This window comes from Urocitellus parryii, chromosome 2 (assembly GCF_045843805.1).
Source record: "Urocitellus parryii isolate mUroPar1 chromosome 2, mUroPar1.hap1, whole genome shotgun sequence".
Classification (NCBI taxonomy): domain Eukaryota; kingdom Metazoa; phylum Chordata; class Mammalia; order Rodentia; family Sciuridae; genus Urocitellus; species Urocitellus parryii.
Window position 1 is genome coordinate 72,571,163 of NC_135532.1, and position 18,616 is coordinate 72,589,778.

An 18,616-nucleotide genomic window follows, 5' to 3' on the forward strand; every position below is an offset into this window, starting at 1 on the left:
AACATATTATTGCCTGAAAAATCATATAATTAAGGTTTTAGAGAAGCATTACTAGTAAATTTTTCAAAAGATTAATTTTTTTATATTAACTCTATTGATAGATAATTGAATAAAAGGCTGCCTATTTTTAATGCATACACTGATGAGTTTAGATATATGTGTACACCTATGAAATACCTAAGGTTAATACATTTATCCAACACCTTTTTGAGTTAGAAAACTCATTAAAAAATGCTCTTTTTTTTGTTTTTGTAGGTTTTTTTTTTTGTGTGTGTACATAGATATTACATGTCTATTATGTATATTTGGGTTTTTGCATTAAAATTCTTATTACACATATAGAGCACAATTTTTCATATCTCTGTATATAAAGTATGTTAATGCAAATTCATGCCTTTTTACATGTACTTTTTTGCATTATAATTCTTAATACACATGTATACCACAATTTTTCATATCTCTGTTTGTATATAAAGTACTTTGACAGCCAATTCAAGTCTTCATACCTGTACATTGTATAATGATGTCCATCACATTCCACCATCCTTGCTAATCCCCTGCCCCTGAGTTGCTTAGTGCCTCCTAGTTGCTGAGGCTGGCTTTGAACTCGAGATCCTCCTTCCTCAACCTCCTGAGCTGCTTGGAATATAAGAGCCTGGCTTATTTTGTTTTTGTAGTAAGAAAACTTAATGTGAGAATTCCATCCTAAAATTTTAAGTATATAGTATTATTAACTATAGGGAGTGTGTTGATTTCTAGCAATCATTCATCCTGCATAACTGAAACTTCATACTCTCTGAACAATTTCCCATTTCTTCTACCTCTAGCCCTTGGCAAACAACATTCCACCCTCTGCTTCTCTGTTGTTTAGTCAGAAAGCTCTTACAAATAGGGATAGTTTAAATTCTTCTTTTCCTATTTGTATCCTTTTAATTTCTTTCTTCTAATTGCTCTGGCTAGAGTTTCAAGGACAATGTTGAATAGAAGTGGTAAAAGAGGCTTCCCTGTCTTGTTCCAGTTTTTAGAGGACACACTTTCAATTTTTCTCTATTTAGAATAATGTTGGTCTTGGGTTTAGCATAGATAGCTTTTACAGTGTGGAGGTATTTCATACTAGCCTTAGTTTTTCTAGTGTTTTGAACATGAAGGGGTGCTGTATTTTGTCAAATGCTTTTCCTGTACCCATAGAGATAATCATGAATCCTGTCTTTAAGACTATTGAAGTCCTCCCCGCAGGACCCCACCTGCTGGGGCGCCCACAGCTGTACCACCATGAAGCTGAAGCTGAAGAACCTGTTTCTCAGCTACTTCCTGGTGTCCATCGCCAGCCTCCTCTGCCCTGGTGCAGCTTGGTGAGCAGGCCCTGGGGAGGAACCCCACACAGATGTCACTCACCCCGCTTGGCTCTCTGGACAGCCCTCTGTGGCTGTAGTGCACTAGCCTCAAGAACACTCCAGGCTTTCCACTGCACCTTGCATGAAATCCAGACTCCTTCCCAGAGCCTGCAAGGCCCTGCATGATTCTGTGGCCATCCTCTGGTCCAACCCCATTTTCCTACCCCCTCTGCCTCCCTCTGCTTCAGCTAAACTGGCTCACTGACAGCTTCTTGAGAACCCCATGCTCAATGCTCTCTCAATCTCTTAACCTCCTCCCTCTGCCTGGGGTGCTTTTCTCCTTGCCCTTAGGCCCCTTCTTTTTCATTCTTTAGCTTGGATGTCACCTCCTCTGAGAGGCCTTACCTGACCATCTTTATTACTACTGACTCCCTTCTATTCTCTATTTTCTCCATGGCCTTTATCACATTCTGTGTTAATTTATTAATTTGTTTCTTTGTTAGTGTCTGCTTTCTCCATTAAAGTGAAAGCTCCCTGAGGGCAGGGACTCTGTTTTATTCCCTGCTGTATCCCCAGCACCTAAGGCAATGCCTATAGGAGGACTATTCAAAAAATATTTATCCAGTGATGAAAAAAAAGACTATTGACGTGTTGGATTACTTTTGTTGATTTCCATATGTTGAACCAACCTTGCCTCCCTAGAATAAAGCCTACTTGATCATGGTGCACTATCTTTTAAGTATGTTTTTGTACATGATTTGCCAGAAATTTGAGAATTTTTGCACCTATGTTCATCAATGCTATTGATCTGAAGTTTTCTCTCCTTGATGTGCCTTTGTCTGGTTTGGGTATCAGGGTGAAACTAGCATCATAGAATAAGTTTGGAAGGGTTCCCTCCTTTTCTACTTCATGGAATAATTTGATGAGTATGGTGTTGATTATTCTTTGCAGGTCTTGTAGAATTTGGCTGAAAATCTGTCTGGTCCTCAGCTTTTCTTAGTCAATAGGCTTTTGATGGTGTCTTCTATAACTCAAACTATCCCTATTTGCCAATGACATGACTCTATGTTTAGAAACCTCCAAAAATTCTACCAGTAAACTTCTAGAACTCATAAATGAATTCAGGAAAATAGCAGGATATAAAATTAACATCCATAAGTCAAACGCATTCTTATACATCAGTGATGAATCTACTGAAAGAGAAGTTAGGAAAACTACCCCATTCACAATGTCATAAAAAAAAATTGAGGGAATCAATCTAATAAAAGAGGTGAAAGACCTCTATGATGAAAACTACTGAATACTAAAGAAAGAAATTGAAGAAGACCTTAGAAGATGGAAAGATTGCCCATGCTCTTGGATTGGCAGAATTAACATTGTCAAAATGAACATACGACCAAAAGCATTATACAGACTTAATGCAAATCCTATTAAAATCCCAATGACATTCTTCATAAAAATAGAAAAAGCAGTCATGAAAATCATTTGGAAAAATAAGAGGCCCTGCATAGCCATAGCAATCCTTAGCAAGAAAAGTGAAGCAGAGTCATCGCAATACCAGACCTTAAATTATACTACAGAGCTATAGTTAAAACAAACAAACAAAATAAAACAAAACAAAAAAACAAACAAAGCATGGTATTGGCACCAAAACAGGTAGACCAGTAGTACAAAATAGAAGACACAGAGGAAACCCCACATAAATGTGGTTATCTCATACTAGACAAAGTTACCAAAAACATACATTGGAGAAAAAAAATAGCCTTTTCAACAAATGGTTCTGATAAAACTGGAAATACATATGTAGTAAAATAAAATTAAACCTCTATCTCTCACCATGCAAAAAAACGAACTCAAAGTGGATCGAGGATTTAGGCATTAGAAAAGAGATCCTGTGCCTGATAGAAGAAAAAGTAGTACTAAATTTACATCATGTTGGCTTAGGAAATGACTTCCTTAACAAAACTCCTAAAGCACAAGAATTAAAATCAAGGATCAATAAAGGAGATGGTATCAAACTAAAATCCTTCTTCACAGCAAGGGATACAATCAATAATGTGAAGAGAGAGCCTACAGAATGGGAGAAAATCTTTGCCACCTGCACCTCAAATAGACTGTTAATGTCCAGGATATATAAAGGACTCAAAAAGTAAAACACCAACAAAAAACAAAACAAAACAAAACAAAACAAAAAACTCAAAGAATAAGTAGGCTAAGGAACTGAACAACACTTCACAGAAGAAGAAATATGATTGGTCAACAAATATACGAAAAAATGCTCAGTGTAACTAACAATTAGAGAAATGCACATTAAAAATACAAGGAGATTTCATCTCACTCCAGTACAAATGGCAACAATCAAGAATACAAGCAACAATAAATGTTGGCAAATATGTGGGGGAAAGGGTAACTCATACATTGCTGGCGGGACAACCATTGGTACAACCATTCTGGAAAGCAGTTCGGAGATTCCTCAGAAAACTTGGAAAGGAACCATTGACCCAGTTATCCCACTGGATACACCCAAAGGACTTAAAATCAGCATACTACAGTGACTCAACCACATCAATGTTCATAGCAGCTCAATTTGCAATAGCTAAATTATGGAATCGACCTAGGTACCCTTCAACAGAATGAATAGAGAAAATGTGGTATATATACACAATAGAATATTACTCAACCATGAAGAAGAATGAGATTATGGTATTTGCCAGTAAATGGATGGAACTGAAGACTCTCATGCTAAGTGAAATAAGACAATCCCCAGAAAACAAAGGCCAAATGTTCTCTGATATACAGATACTAACTTCACAATAAGAAGGTGGGGTAGGGAAGAATAGAAGTACTTTGGATTAGAAAAAGGAGAATGAAAGGAAATGGGTAAAATGGGAATAGAAAAGATAGTAGAATGAATTGGACATTATTACCCTATGTGCATATGTGACTACACTACCAGTGTAATTCCACACATGTACAATGAGAAGAATGAGAAGGTATACTCCCATATATGTGTGTCAAAATATGTTGTACTATCAGGTATAACTAATTCTAATAACAAATTTTAAAAAAGAATGTTCTTACAAGTGGGAATACACAGTGCTTCTCATTCAGTGAATGACTTATTTCACTTTCCATAATGTTCTTTAAGTTCAGCTATGTTGTTGTAACAGGCAGAATTCCCTCTTTTTAAAAGCCAATTAACTTTCTATTGTAGGTGTATGCCATATTTTCTGTCCATTTATTCATCAGTGTATATTTGTGCTGTTTCCATGCCTTAGTGACTGTGAATAATGCTTCAATAAACATGGAAGTGCAGATATCTAATATCTTGATTTAAAAATGTTTTATATGTATTTCCAGAAGTGGGATTATTCATTCATAAGGTAGCTTTATTTTCCATTCTTTTGGGAAACTTCCATTTTGTTTGCCATCCTGATTACACCTTTTTACATTCCTACCAATGGTGTGCAAGTGTTGCAATTTCTCCACAGCCACAGCCTCACCAACACTCTTTTTTTTTCTTTCCTGATAATGGCCATCCTAACAAAATAACAAAAGTGAGTTGATATCCCATTGTAGTTTTGTTTTGTATTTCCTTGTTGCCTATTGATGATCACATTTTTATACACTTGTTGTCCATTTGTGTATCATCTTTGGAGAAAGGTCTATTGAAGTCCTTTTCCCTTTATTTTTTGCTTTTGAGTTATGGGAGCTGTTTATATGTTGTCTATATTAATCACTTATCAAATATGTGATCTTTTTCCAAAATTTTCTCACATCCTATAGGAAGCCTTTTCATCCTGTTGGCATTTCACTTTGTTGTGCAGATACATATTAGTTTGATGTGGTCCCATTTGTCTATTTCTGGTTTTGCTGCCTGTGTCCTATCCAAGAAATCATTGCCAAGATCAATATCAAGCATCTTTCATTTCAAGTCTTTTGTTTGTCTTTAGTTAATTTTGAGTTGATTTTTGTATATGGTAGAAGAGTCCAATTTCATGCTTTTGCATGTGAATATCTAGTTTTCTGAACACCTTTTATTGAAAAAAAGTACTCTTTCCTAACATTTTGTCAAAGATAAGTTATGCATGTGTGGGTTTATTTCTGGGTTTTCTATTCTGTCCTATTTTTTCAAAACATATATCTATATTTATACCAGTACCATACTTTTTAAATTCCTGTAGCTTTGAACACATTTTGAAATCAGGTCATGTGATTACTTCAACTCTCTTCTTCCTTTCCAAGATTATTTTAGTCTTTTTCCTCTTCCTCCTCATCCTCATTCTCCTCCTTTCTTCTTTTTGTCCAATAAGATTTTAGGACTTATATTTCTACTTCTTTAAAAGATGCAGTTGTGATGTTGTAACAGTATTAAATCTGTATATTATCTTGGCTACTATATTCATTTTAACAATATTAAGTCTTCCAATGAAGAAGCATGGGATGTCTTTCCATTTGTTTGTGTTATCTTTAGAGTTTTCATTAATGTTTGTAGTTTTCAGTGTAGAAGACTCTTGCTTTCTTGGTTAAGTTTATATGTAAATATTTAAATTTTTTGTTACTATTGCAAATAGGACTATCTTCTTAATTTCCTTTTTAAATAGTTGATTGCTAATATGTAAAAATGCATTAGATTTTTATATAGTGATTTTTATATGTTGCAAATTTACTGAATTTTTTTACTGGCTTTATCAAGATTTTTGCAGAATGTTTATAAATTTCTGAAAAATCTATTTCATCTTTAATCCTAGCTTTATATATCAAGAAACTAGGAAGAGAAGTGGTTCAACTGAAAATTAATTGAAGGAAAAAAATAATTTGAAAAATTAGAGCAGAAATAAATGAAAGAAAAAATTTGAAAAAAATGAGAGTTGGATTATGAAAAGATAAACCTTTCTCTACTTGATGTTGGGTGGTATAGTCTATATATGTCAATTAAGTCTAGGTTGTTAATTGTGTTATTGAGTTCTATAGTTTCCTTATTTAACTTTTGTTTGGAAGATATGTCCAGTGGTGAGAGAGGTGTATTGAACTCTCCCATGATTATTGTATGGTGGTCTATTAGACTCTTGAAATTGAGAAGAGTTTGCTTGATGAACACAGCTGCACCATTATTTGGGGCATATATATTTATGATTGTTATGTCTTGTTGGTGTATGGTTCCCTTGAGCAGTATGAAGTGTCCTTCTTTATCCCTTTTGATTAACTTTGGCTTGAAATCTATTTTATTAGATATGAGTATGGACACTCCTGCTTGTTTCCGCAGTCCATATGAATGGTATGATTTTTCCCAACCTTTCACCTTCAGTCTATGAATATCTTTTCCTATCAGATGCGTCTCCTGTAGGCAGCATATTGTTGGGTCTTGTTTTGTGATCCATTCTACTAGCCTGTGTCTCTTAATTGGTGAGTTTAAGCCATTAACATTTAGGGTTATTATTGAGATATGGTTTGTTCTTCTATCCATATTTGTTTATTGATGTTACTAAACCTGATTTGTTATCCTCTTTGACTACTTTCCCCCCTTTACTGTCCTACCTCCCAATGTTGGTTTTCAATGTTATTTTCCATTTCCTCTTCCTGTAATGTTTTGCCAAGGATTTTTTGAAGAGATGGTTTTCTAGCTGCAAATTCTTTTAACTTTCGTTTATCGTGGAAGGTTTTAATTTCATCTTCTATCCTGAAGCTTAATTTCGCCGGATACACGATTCTTGGTTGGAACCCATTTTCTTTCAGTGTTTGAAATATGTTATTCCAGGATCTTCTAGCTTTCAGAGTCTGTGTTGAGAGATCAGCTGTTATCCTGATTGGTTTACCCCTAAATGTAATCTGCTTTCTTTCTCTTGCAGCTTTTAAAATTCTCTCCTTATTCTGTATGTTGGACATCTTCATTATAATGTGTCTAGGTGTGGATCTCTTATGATTTTGCACATTCGGAGTCCTGTAGGCTTCTAGGATTTGGGATTCTGTCTCATTCTTCAAGTCTGGGAAGTTTTCTCATATTATTTCACTGAATAGACTTTTTATTCCTTTGGTATGGAGCTTTGTGCCTTCCTGTATCCCAATGACTCTTAAATTTGGTCTTTTAATATTGTCCCATAATTCTTGGATGTTCTGCTCATGGTTTCTTGGCAGACTTGCTGAGCTGTCTATGTTCTTTTCCAGTGGAAATACTTTGTCTTCATTGTCTGATGTTCTCTCTTCTAAGTGATCTACTCTGCTGGTAGTATTCTCAATTGAGTTTTTAAGTTGGTTTATTGTTTCCTGCATTTCTAGGATTTCTATTTGTTTGTTTTTTATTACCTCTATCTCCCTGTGAAATTGATCTTTTACTTCCTGGATTTGTTTGTCAATGTGATCTTTCATTGTCTGATTTTGCTGTCTCATGTCTTCCTTGAGACTCCAGATCATCTGAAGCATATATATCCTGAACTCTTTATCTGACATTCCATCTGTTGCAGCTATTACCTCTTCTAAAGTTGAGTTGACCTGCATTGCTTGTGGTCCTTTCTTTCCTTGTCTTTTCATACTGCTCGTGTTTATTTCTGCTTGGTGCAACTGTTGTGTTTTTGAAATTTAGATAAACCTTTCTCTAAAGTTACTCAGAAAAAAAGAGAAAACACTCAAAATCAGTACTGAAAGACAAGGCATTGCAATTAATGGTACAGAGGTAGGAAGGATTGTAAAGAACTACTATGAACAACTACAAGCCAACAAATTTTTGAATTTAGAAGTGATGGTACATCTCTTGAAATACACACGATCATAAGGAAGAAATAGAAACCTGAATAGATGAATAAAAATTATGGAGATCAAATCAGTAACTAAAACCCTTCTAACAATATAAAGCTCAAAACCAGATGGCTTCAATAGTGAATTTTATCAAATACTTAAAGAAGAATTAATCCCATTTCTCAAATAATTCCAAAAGGAAACATTTCCAAACTTCTTTTATGAGGCCAGCAATGATACTGAAGTTGCCAATGAATTTTATAATCAAATTTAACAATTGATCAAACTTACACATGATAGACAATTATTTATTTATTTTTTCTTTTTTTAAAATTTGTTTTAATTATTTACACATGACAGTACAATGACCTTTACATATCATACTTTTGAATCACATGGGACACAATATCTCATTTTTCGGAGTATACAGAAATCTTAATATGCCTTTATGCTTCTAAGAAGAGAGACAAGACCTTGAATTCTGAACATGCTTTAGGTTTCATGCACTTCTTATATTTCCTTTGTAAAACAAGAATAGAATCAGATAAAGAAAATTTTGATATTCACGTAAACATAAACTTTTCAACAACAACAACAGCAGCAACAACAGCAACAACAACAAAAAACCTAGGTACTGGAAGATTCTCCTTAGGATATAGCAAAATTATTGAAGATCTGGTTATTTGGGTCTATTTGCCAGATAACTGTACATTATTACTTTGTATACTTTTGCTCGCTTTTTGACTTTAAACAAATTTTTATTAGAAAATGTTTTCACATAATTGGATATTTCTCTGCTTAGTACAAAATTATTCTTATTCTCCGTAGAGAACTTCTTAGCTGGTGATGGTAAGACTAAAATCCTGATTTTAGCAGAATAATAGCAGAAGTGCCTTAGTGACTTAAGCTGAGAGCAGTACTTTGGTGAATGACTTTGTCTTTTCATTCACTGTGGCATCATTTGTCCCCCTGGCCTCAGCCCAGCTACTCCACTGGAAGTCTTATCAGTTATTCACTCAGTTTTCCATTTCATATCCACTAGTTGTGATATCTTATTGCTCAGTGATTTCTTTAATGAGTTTTTTTTAACTTAATATTTGTCATCTTTTCCTTTTAAAAGCATAATATCAACTTTGGTGACAAGGCCTCTCCAACTTTTCCTAAGTCACAAAGTTAAACATCTTTAATATTTAGGGTCAAACCCTCTTCCACAAACACTGTGACAGTAGCAAAGTCATATGTTGAAGTTGGTACTTTCTATTGTCACCACAATCTGAAGACCAACTTTTAGCCTTTTCAAAACAAGTGTACTTAGCTTCCCCTTCAATACCTTCAGTAATTATAAACAAGGGTTTACCATAAGTGCTGGCAATTTCAAGAGCAGCTACAATGGACTTTTCAAGCAGTAGAACATGGACATTCATGGATTCTCATTTATGATTTTTTGATGTATTAATAATGTATAGAGAAATATAGACACAATCAAACAGGACTTCAGTAACTTCTAATTTATCATTTAGTGTTTTACCATTCTTTACTGTGATGACACCCTCTCTTCCAGCCTTTTTCTTTGTGTTAGAAATGACATTGCCAATTTCTTTGCCTCTATTTGCAGAATTTAGAGTAACTTGAGCCATTTCTTCAAGGGTTGTCACAGGTTTAGACTGCTTCCTAAAATCAGCAATTATAAAATCAATATCTTACATCACACCTCTCCTAATATCCACTGGATTGGCTCCTTTGCTTCTTGAAGACTTCCTTGGCAATAGAGCATACCAAAATAGTAGCAGGCGTAGTGCCATTCCTGTCCTCTTCATTTGTGTTCTTGGCAATAGTCTTGAACAAGTTTAGCTCCAATTTTCTATTTATCCTTTGAATCAATTGCTTTAATCTGTTACTTTGGGACTTCCCTACCTCCATTCAGTAATTGCTGTTCCTTCCTTTGACCTCATTGTAATAGCTACAGTATTGGCTAAAAGGTCTACACTTTGAAGAATTAAGACTCAGGCATTAAATCTTTGATACAAGTTCAACTGAGATGAGGAGCCAGTGCCCTGGACACTGGTCTCATCCGGTGACAGTAGATTATGGAAGTATTTCCATGCAACATGGATAAGGAGTTTTCAGAGCAGGCCATTGGCAGCAAGTAAGGCTGAAGGAATTTTTCTTAAATAATATTAAACTACAAAAGAAGATACTTTATGCATGTTCCCAGTATATCTTAAACTTAAATATGCATCTGTACAAATTATGGTGAAATAGGTACATTTATATGATTATTTTGTATTAACAGTAAAACATTGGAAAGTCCATACTGTATCTGTGTATAATAATTTTGTGCTTTACATATCTGGTAAAATGTTGAACCTTTTAAAACAGAGTTTGAGAGTACTGACAGAAATTTACGGTCATGCCTTTGAAAAATAAAGGAAGATGGAGAAAATGACTCATCACATTGCTTCAAAGAGTGGATTTTTTATTGTTGTTTTTATGATATCAGAGCAATGAGCTCCTGGATAAGAAGAGAGTGCTTTTATGAAAACCTTAAGTTATTGATTGGAGAGATAAACTCTACTGCTCCAAAGGGCCTTAAGGTAAAATATGAGGAGAAAGTAAAAAAAAAAAATACTGAGATGAAACAGTTTCATAAAATACAGTGGGATCTAGGGTACAGTATTAATATAGAAAAAAGAAAAATGATGGAAATATAGGAAAGTTCTCATCAAAAGAAGTATGGGACTTACTTAAAACTACTTTTAACATGTGCACAAACAAAACAGAAATATAAACATGGAATATTTGAAATATGCCAGTGGATTTATACAATTTCCATAATATAGATACAGAAACAAAACTTCTTAAAAAATGTACAGGGTAGGTTTTACAGATGTAGCCTGGCATTATAAATGCCCATTTAAAATTTATCTTCTTTAATATTAGCTAGATGAGCACAAAAATTATACTCATTTAAAGATGGTGATTAATTAATTGTATCTTAATTCAAAAGTTGCATTTCTAAATAAAGGTAAATGGAGTAAGGCCATTTGTCATGGGTGAGCATGCTTCTAAAGAAATTCATCTGCTAATAATGTGTGTTCTTATTCAATTGGTCAGATAAGTGATTTTATTTTTCTAGCACTATTAAAAATTGAGCCAAGAAAATAAATAGCAATAATAAAAAAAATCAGCTGACTATGTTATTATAAAATCACATCAAAAAACTTTTTTTGCATTTATTTCCTAATTTTTTTGAGAAGTTAAAATTTTCTCACGTGGGAGAGGTATCTCTCCCTCCTCCAGAGATGAGGAGTGAAGACACTGTTTAGCTTTGTGTGAGTTTTGGAGGTCATCACAATGACTTCAGAGGGTGAATAGCAAGCAGCGTACAGAGGCCAAAAAAGCAAACTATCTTCTGGAGCCCAGAAAAGTTCCTCACAGCAAAGATCAATTGCCCAAGCAAATTACCAGGAGTGATTTTGCTGATAACAAAAGCAAACAAATTCTAACTGCATACTTGATTTGGATCATGGAGAAAGTACTGTTAAGTGAAAGATACCATATATTTTTTTTTTTTGGAATAGTGGATAGCATTTCTTTTTTAAAAATTTTTAATTTGTTTTAATTAGTTAGTTATATATTAGTTATATATGACAGTAGAATGAATTTATGCACTTTGATATATCAAATATAGATGGGATATAACTTCTCATGTTTCTGAGTATACATGTTCTAGAATGATACTAGTCATGTAGTCACATATATACATACAGTAATAATGTCTATTTCATTCTACTATCTTTCCTAGCCATACAGCCCCTCCCCTCCCCTCCCATCACTTTCCTCTACCTAATCTAAGGGAATGCTAATCTTCCCTAGTGCCCCCCCACACCTTATTGTGAATTAGCATTCGCATATTAGAGAAAACATTCGGCCTTTAGTTTTGTGGGATTGGCTTATTTTGCTTAATATGATATTCTCCAGCTCCATCCATTGTCCAGCAAATGCAATAGTTTTATTCTTATTTGTAGCTGAGTAATAGTCCATTGAGTATATATATCACATTTTCTTTATCCATTCATCTATTGAGGGACATCTAGGTTGATTCCATAGTCTAGCTATTGTGAAGTCTAGTCTAGTCTAGCTAATATAGATGTGGTGGCATCACTACAGTATGCTGATTTTAAATCCTTTGGATATAAACCACAGAATGGGATAGCTGGGTCAAATGGTGTTTCCATTCCCAGTTTTCTGAGGAATCTCCATACTGCTTTCCACAATGGTTGCACCTATTTGCAGTCCCACCAGCAATGTATGAGTGTTAATTCTGCCTACCCAGAAGCATGGGAGATCTTTCCATCTTCTGAGTTTTCTTCAATTGCTTTCTTTAATGTTCTGTAGGTTTCCTTGTAGAGGTCTTTCACCTCTTTTATTAAATTTATTCCCAGTTATTTTATTTTATTTTGAGGCTATTGTGAATGGGTAGTTTTTCTAATTTCACTTTCAGTGGATTCATTGCTGATGTATAGGAATGTGTTTGATTTATATTTTGATTTTATATCCTGCTACTTTGCTGAATTCATTTATTAGTTCTAGAAGTTTTCTGGTGGAATTTTTTGGATTTTCTAGATATAGAATCATGTCATCAGCAAACACTGATAGTTTGAGTTCTTCTTTACCTGTTTGTATCCCTTTAATTTCCTTCTTTAGAGTTTCAAGGATGATGTTGAATAGAAGTGGTGAAAGAGGATATCTTTGTCTTTTTCAGCTTTTAGAGGGGATGCTTTTAATTTTTCTCCATTTAGAATAAGGTTGCCCTTGGATTTAGCATATACAGTTTTTACAATGTTGAGGTATGTTTCTATTACCCCTAGTTTTTCTAGTGTTTTGAACATAAAGGTGTGCTATGTTTTGTAAAATGCTTTTTCTGTATCTATTGAGATTATCATATGACTCTTGTTTTAAAGTCTATTAATATGATTAATTACATTTATAGATTTCTATATGTTGAACCAACCCTACATCCCTGGGATGAACCCGACTTGGGTTTTTGCACTATCTTTTTAGTATGTTTTTGTATGCAATTTCCCTGAATTTTATTGAGAATTTTTGCATCTATATTCATCAGGGATATTGGTCTGAAGTTTTCTTTCCTTGATGTGTCTTTGTATGGTTTTGGTATCAGGGTGATATTAGCCTCATACAATGAACTTGAAAGGGTTCCCTCCTTTTCTGTTTCATGGAATACTTTGAAGAGTATTGCTGTTAATTCTTCTTTGAAAGTCTTGTAGAACTCAGCTGAGAATCCATTTGGTCCCTGGCTTTTCTTGGTTAGTAGGCATTTTCTATTTCATTACTTGAAACTGATCTGTTTAAATCATGTATCACTACCCCATTTAGTCTGGGTAGGTCATATGTCTCTATAAATTTGAAGATGTCTTTGACATTTTCTATTTTATACAAAATGAAAAAGGAAATATCACAATGGTCTCATCTGAAATACAGAAGATAATTAGAAACTATTTTGAAAATTTATACTCTAATAAAATAAAAAACACTTTTTTAAGTCAACAATAACCATAGAATAAGATGTAAAACCCTAGGAATGAGAAAAAGGGCAATTCAAAAAAAAATTAGAGAAATCCAAGATAGAGAACTATTTTAGAGAATCTCTAAAGTCACAAAGGTCACAACTGATGGAATGTCACAAAAGTTTATCCAGTACAAACACTTATAATTCTTTCGTGCTCTTGGACAGAAAACTGTATTTGTTCTCCCTTCCTTGTTTTCCTTATTTCTGTGTTATCTATTTCAGGGAGAAGGCTGCTTTGTCCATCTGGCATTCTTTCCCTTATCTCTCTGGCTCTAACTCAAATGTCACTTTTCTTGCTAAAAAACATCTCTCTTCTTTCAAGCAAATTATTTTCTTTTTATAAGTTACCTAATAATTCTCATATATCACCAAAAGCTTTGGCTAAATCCCTTCTAATGAATCAATGTTGATTTATGCAACAGGTATGCTTTCTGTCTAAAATGGTCCATGCTCATTACTAGGCACTGAGCATATGGCAGATTCGGACCCTATTGTCATGAGACTTACCCTTTATTTGGAAAAAAGAGATGCTAACTGCATAACTAAAACCAACATTAGTGAGGGTTATAATAGAGGTCCTGTAAAACCAATGTAATTCCACTTAATCTAGCAAGCAAGAAAGGACAATCTATGTAATTAACTGATATTAAACTGAGAACTGATGGATAATGTGATGTTAGCCAAGTAAATAGAGAAGAATCTGCCAGGCAGACTGATTAGCAGATTGAGGAGGCCCAGAGGAGAGAGTGGCATGCACTACAGGAACTGATGGAAGTTCCAGCAGAGGGGCTGGAAACAGAAATGAGATGAATGGAGGGTCACAGGACTGAAGCAGAACTGAGACTAGGGCACAAGGGGACCCCTTAGCCACCTGAGGAAATTGGAGTTCGTCCAAAGTCCATGAGATGACATTGAGAGATTTTATAAAGAGCACTATCACATTCATGTCTATGATATGTGAAGATCATTCTTGTCCTATTATGAATTATTGATTTGTTTTTTGTTTACTACTCATGAGGTTTTCCCTAGTACATATCTTCTATTATGTCAGATATTTATTAAGGAGAAGGAGAACGTCTCAACTATATTTCTATTCCCAACTTCATACACTTCAAGATTGGTCTATTTTTGAAGAATTGGTTTTAGTTTTTGCTTTTCTTTTTGGTACCAGGGATTGAACTCAGGGGTACTTAATCACTGAACCACATCCCTAGTCCCCCATTTTTAAAAAATTTTATTTAGAGACTAGGCATTGCTGAGTTGCTTAGGGCCTCACAAGTTGCTGAGGCTGGCTTTGAACTCTCAATTTTTCTGCCTCAGCTTCCCTAGGCCCAGAGATTACAGGCAGGCACCACCACACCAGGCTAAAGATACTTCTGATTGTGGTGAAATGCATGTGACAGGAACTTTAATAATTTCAACCGTATTAAAGAATTGTATTCTGTGGCAGTTAGCAAGGACTCTTTCTCTTGGGGAAAAAAAAAAAAAAACCTACCTTTTACTTTTCAGGTCCAACTATTGGCAAATAGAAAGTTTTACCTATCAAGCCTCAAGAAGAAAGGCGGCTTTTCCCCCAGCCAATTTAGGGCACCATTAGTTCACTGCTATCTCTTAAGGGAGCTGCAGTTAAGGACGCAGTCTCCCTTGGCCACCACATACTTCAGCATATCTGTATGCCTGGTCCAGATGCCTTTATTCAGAAGCCTTTTTATGGAGTCCTTTAGCAGAGGTCTTCCTCAGGCAGAGGGAAAATCGAAGAAATTGTTCTCCTCTGATTTAGTATGTGGCACTTTTCTTCTTTTAGTTTTTCTCCCATCCTCTCTCTGGGTCTCTGGGTTCTTAAAACTACAGGAGCTTTATATTGGGCCCCAAGGAGGAAAGGCTGTGAAATGAGCCTCAGGTCTAAACTGATCCATCCAACCCTGTTACAGCAATATTATATGGGAAGAATGGAACAGGGTGGAAGCTGATTTCATTGGGTTAGGCTCTCTCTTATATTATCTGAGACTTACTGGCCTATTTCAGGTTATCTTTATCAGCCTATCCAACACCTTGAATCTCTAGCTAAGCTCCTAACGGTAACTCCCCAATGTTGTGCAACCATCACCCTATCTAGCCCCAGAATATTCTCATCACTCCAAAGAGACACAATACTGGAATGAACATTCCTTAATAAGTGGACATATGGGAGGGGTGGTCATAAGATATCTGTAGCATTATATAACACAAATTTAGTTTTAATTAATTTAATTTCTATTGAGGAAATTAAAATACTACATTCAGAGCTATAACAGGAAATGTATTAAGGTCTTAGACCAAAATTATATTCAGATATTTAAAGAGCTATTTGCTATGTGGACTTCCTGTATCTATTTAAATCTAAGGGATAGAACAGAAATTAAGAATTAAAAGAAATTTTCTAAATTTTTATCTTTTTTGGGGGGGATACCGGTGATTGATCTCAGGGGCACTTGACCCATCCCCACCCCTATTTTGTATTTTATTTAGAGACAGGGTCTCACTGAATTGCTTATTAGTACCTCACTTTTGCTGAGGCTGGCTTTGAACTCTTGATTGTCCTTCCTTTGCTTCCTGAGCCATTGGGATTACAGGCATGCACCACCACACCTAGCCTAAATTTTTATCTTTTTGATAGTGGAAAATGAACATGGGAATCAGAATTATATGAGATTTTTCTCTACTTGATGGAAAATTGAATTGGGTGATACCAATTTTCATTTGCAGATAATGATCATTAAATTAATTTCCCTATCAATACAGAATATTCTAGAGGTCAATATTAAAAACAATGTCACTAAGACAAAAACTATTTTTGCATATTCCTAATAATTTTATTTTAATATTTCTATCTATATACATTCATCTTTGACTCAATTAATTTGTGTCCTGCCAGGAATCATAAACAACAGGTGTATGTCAAATAGAAGGAATTTAATATATAAGTTGGTTACATAGATGATGCTGAAAATCTGAAAGAGCAAATGGAAAGTTATGAAATAACCCAAAATGTAGGAAGCCACTACTATTATTATAGCTGAAGAAATAGTAAAGAAAGAGGTGGTGTTAGCAGAACAAAAAGACTCAGAGTTGGTTGATTTGTATTATTACAACCTGTAGATCATTTGGGAATGAATTCTAAGGATGTTTTTTGAAAGTACAGAATGTATTATTTGAGTGGAGCCAAATTTGTTGACATGACTACACTCAGATGTTCTGCCTTTAATATGTTAAACCTGCTCTAATAATTTGTTGACTGAAGTCTGTGTTTCATGGTTGCCTATTGTGAGGCTAAAATACCAGAAATTATCTTACATAACCTACAGGGGGAAAAAAATCCAAAATCTTAGAAAAAGAGAAATGTTGTAATAGATGTATCATATGCCATCTGCTCCCTCATAATATACCATAAGAGGTCGGAGAGAAGATCCTCTTCCCTAAGGCACTAGTAATTCAAGACTGAATAGAAAGGACCACATCAGGGAAATGCTCTGCAGCAGCAGTTCACTACAGACTGGGAGAACAGGAAGGTCCTCTACCAACAGGGGAATTCCTTTCCATTTCTACTGTGAAGATGATAGACCCTAGAAAGCCACAGGCCCAAGGAAACACCAAAATGACAAAGCAGAAGGAGATCTGTTCTATACTGGGCAGCAGAAATAAAGTGATAACCGATATGCTTTGAGGGATCTTTGGTAGATGCTAATTAATTACAGAATCTTAAGAGTGCAGTAGATTGGCAGTTCATTAAAGTATCACTTGATCTACTTTACATAAATGTTTTATTTGTAAAACAGAATATTTATTTGGATCAACATTGTCAAAGACTTTGACTCAGTTTTCGATTTATTTGAAGGGTATACCAGAATTTCTTTAAAAATATTAATTATAAATATTTCAACCTTTATAAAAAATTCATTCTTTTTGTGTATGTGTGTTTACTGGACATGATAAAAAAGCCCTTTGGTAGATTTCTAGATATTGAATCTGGTTTGTCACCAGGATCTGGATACCAAAATTAACATTATGGTTCATTGGTCAACTTGGGAATTATGGAAGTCAGTTCGAAAAGGCAGCTTTGACCCAAGTTCATCTCTAAATGTGTTCAGTGCATCTGCATAAAACCTGTAGCTGTGGACTTAGTTTCTAAAAATATAATTATATTCAGAGATTTGTCGAATCCTCTTGTCTGGTTCTCTGACAAGAGAGTGAGTTATTAGGTTAAGAATAGCCACGTGAAAGTTCCTGAAAATGATTCTTGTACTGGTAAAGTAAACCCAATGTGATGCCACTTCCCTGTGGGACTTGCCAAACTTGGTGCCACTGTTAAAGGTTTCAGAGATGCAGGGCTTAGTGATTCTCATCACAACTTCATGTAAATTGCTTCTTTATCCATGCTATAGCTGAGTGGATCTTGGGGGATGATTTTAGATTAATATAAACTGAATAGTGGGAGGTATAAATTACAACTGCCCTTTCAAATTGCTAAGAAACAAATGAATATATTGCCCGACACAGAGCATTCAGATAATTTCTCTAGATGAGGAGTGTCTGAGTTTGAAATATTAAAAATTTACATATTGAATTTCTAATCCCCAGTTACCTCAGAATGTCACCTTGTTTAGAGGTAGGGTCATTAATGAGGCAATTAATTAAGATTAGGATATACAGGAGAAAGGCAGACTCCTAATCTAACCTGATGAGAATCTTTATAGAAGGAAAATTTGCACACATATATACATGAAGAGAACACAATTTAAAGATTGTAATTATGCCAAAACAAACTAGAGATTCATTTAAAGCTAGAAGAGAAACATAAAACTGATGCTTTTCTTGCTTTCAGAAAGAGCATGGCTCTGCCTACATTTTGATCTCAAACTTCTACCTGCTGGAAATTTCTCTTCTGGGTACTTTGTTATAGAAACCTTTAGAAACTAACATA

The 18,616-nt window shown here is 34.7% G+C and overlaps 1 pseudogene; it reads right to left on the reverse strand.

Annotated features, from left to right (window-relative positions):
* Positions 1-9,082: 9,082 nt before the first annotated feature.
* Positions 9,083-10,203, reverse strand: LOC113190766 (60 kDa heat shock protein, mitochondrial pseudogene; annotated as a pseudogene).
* Positions 10,204-18,616: the final 8,413 nt, after the last annotated feature.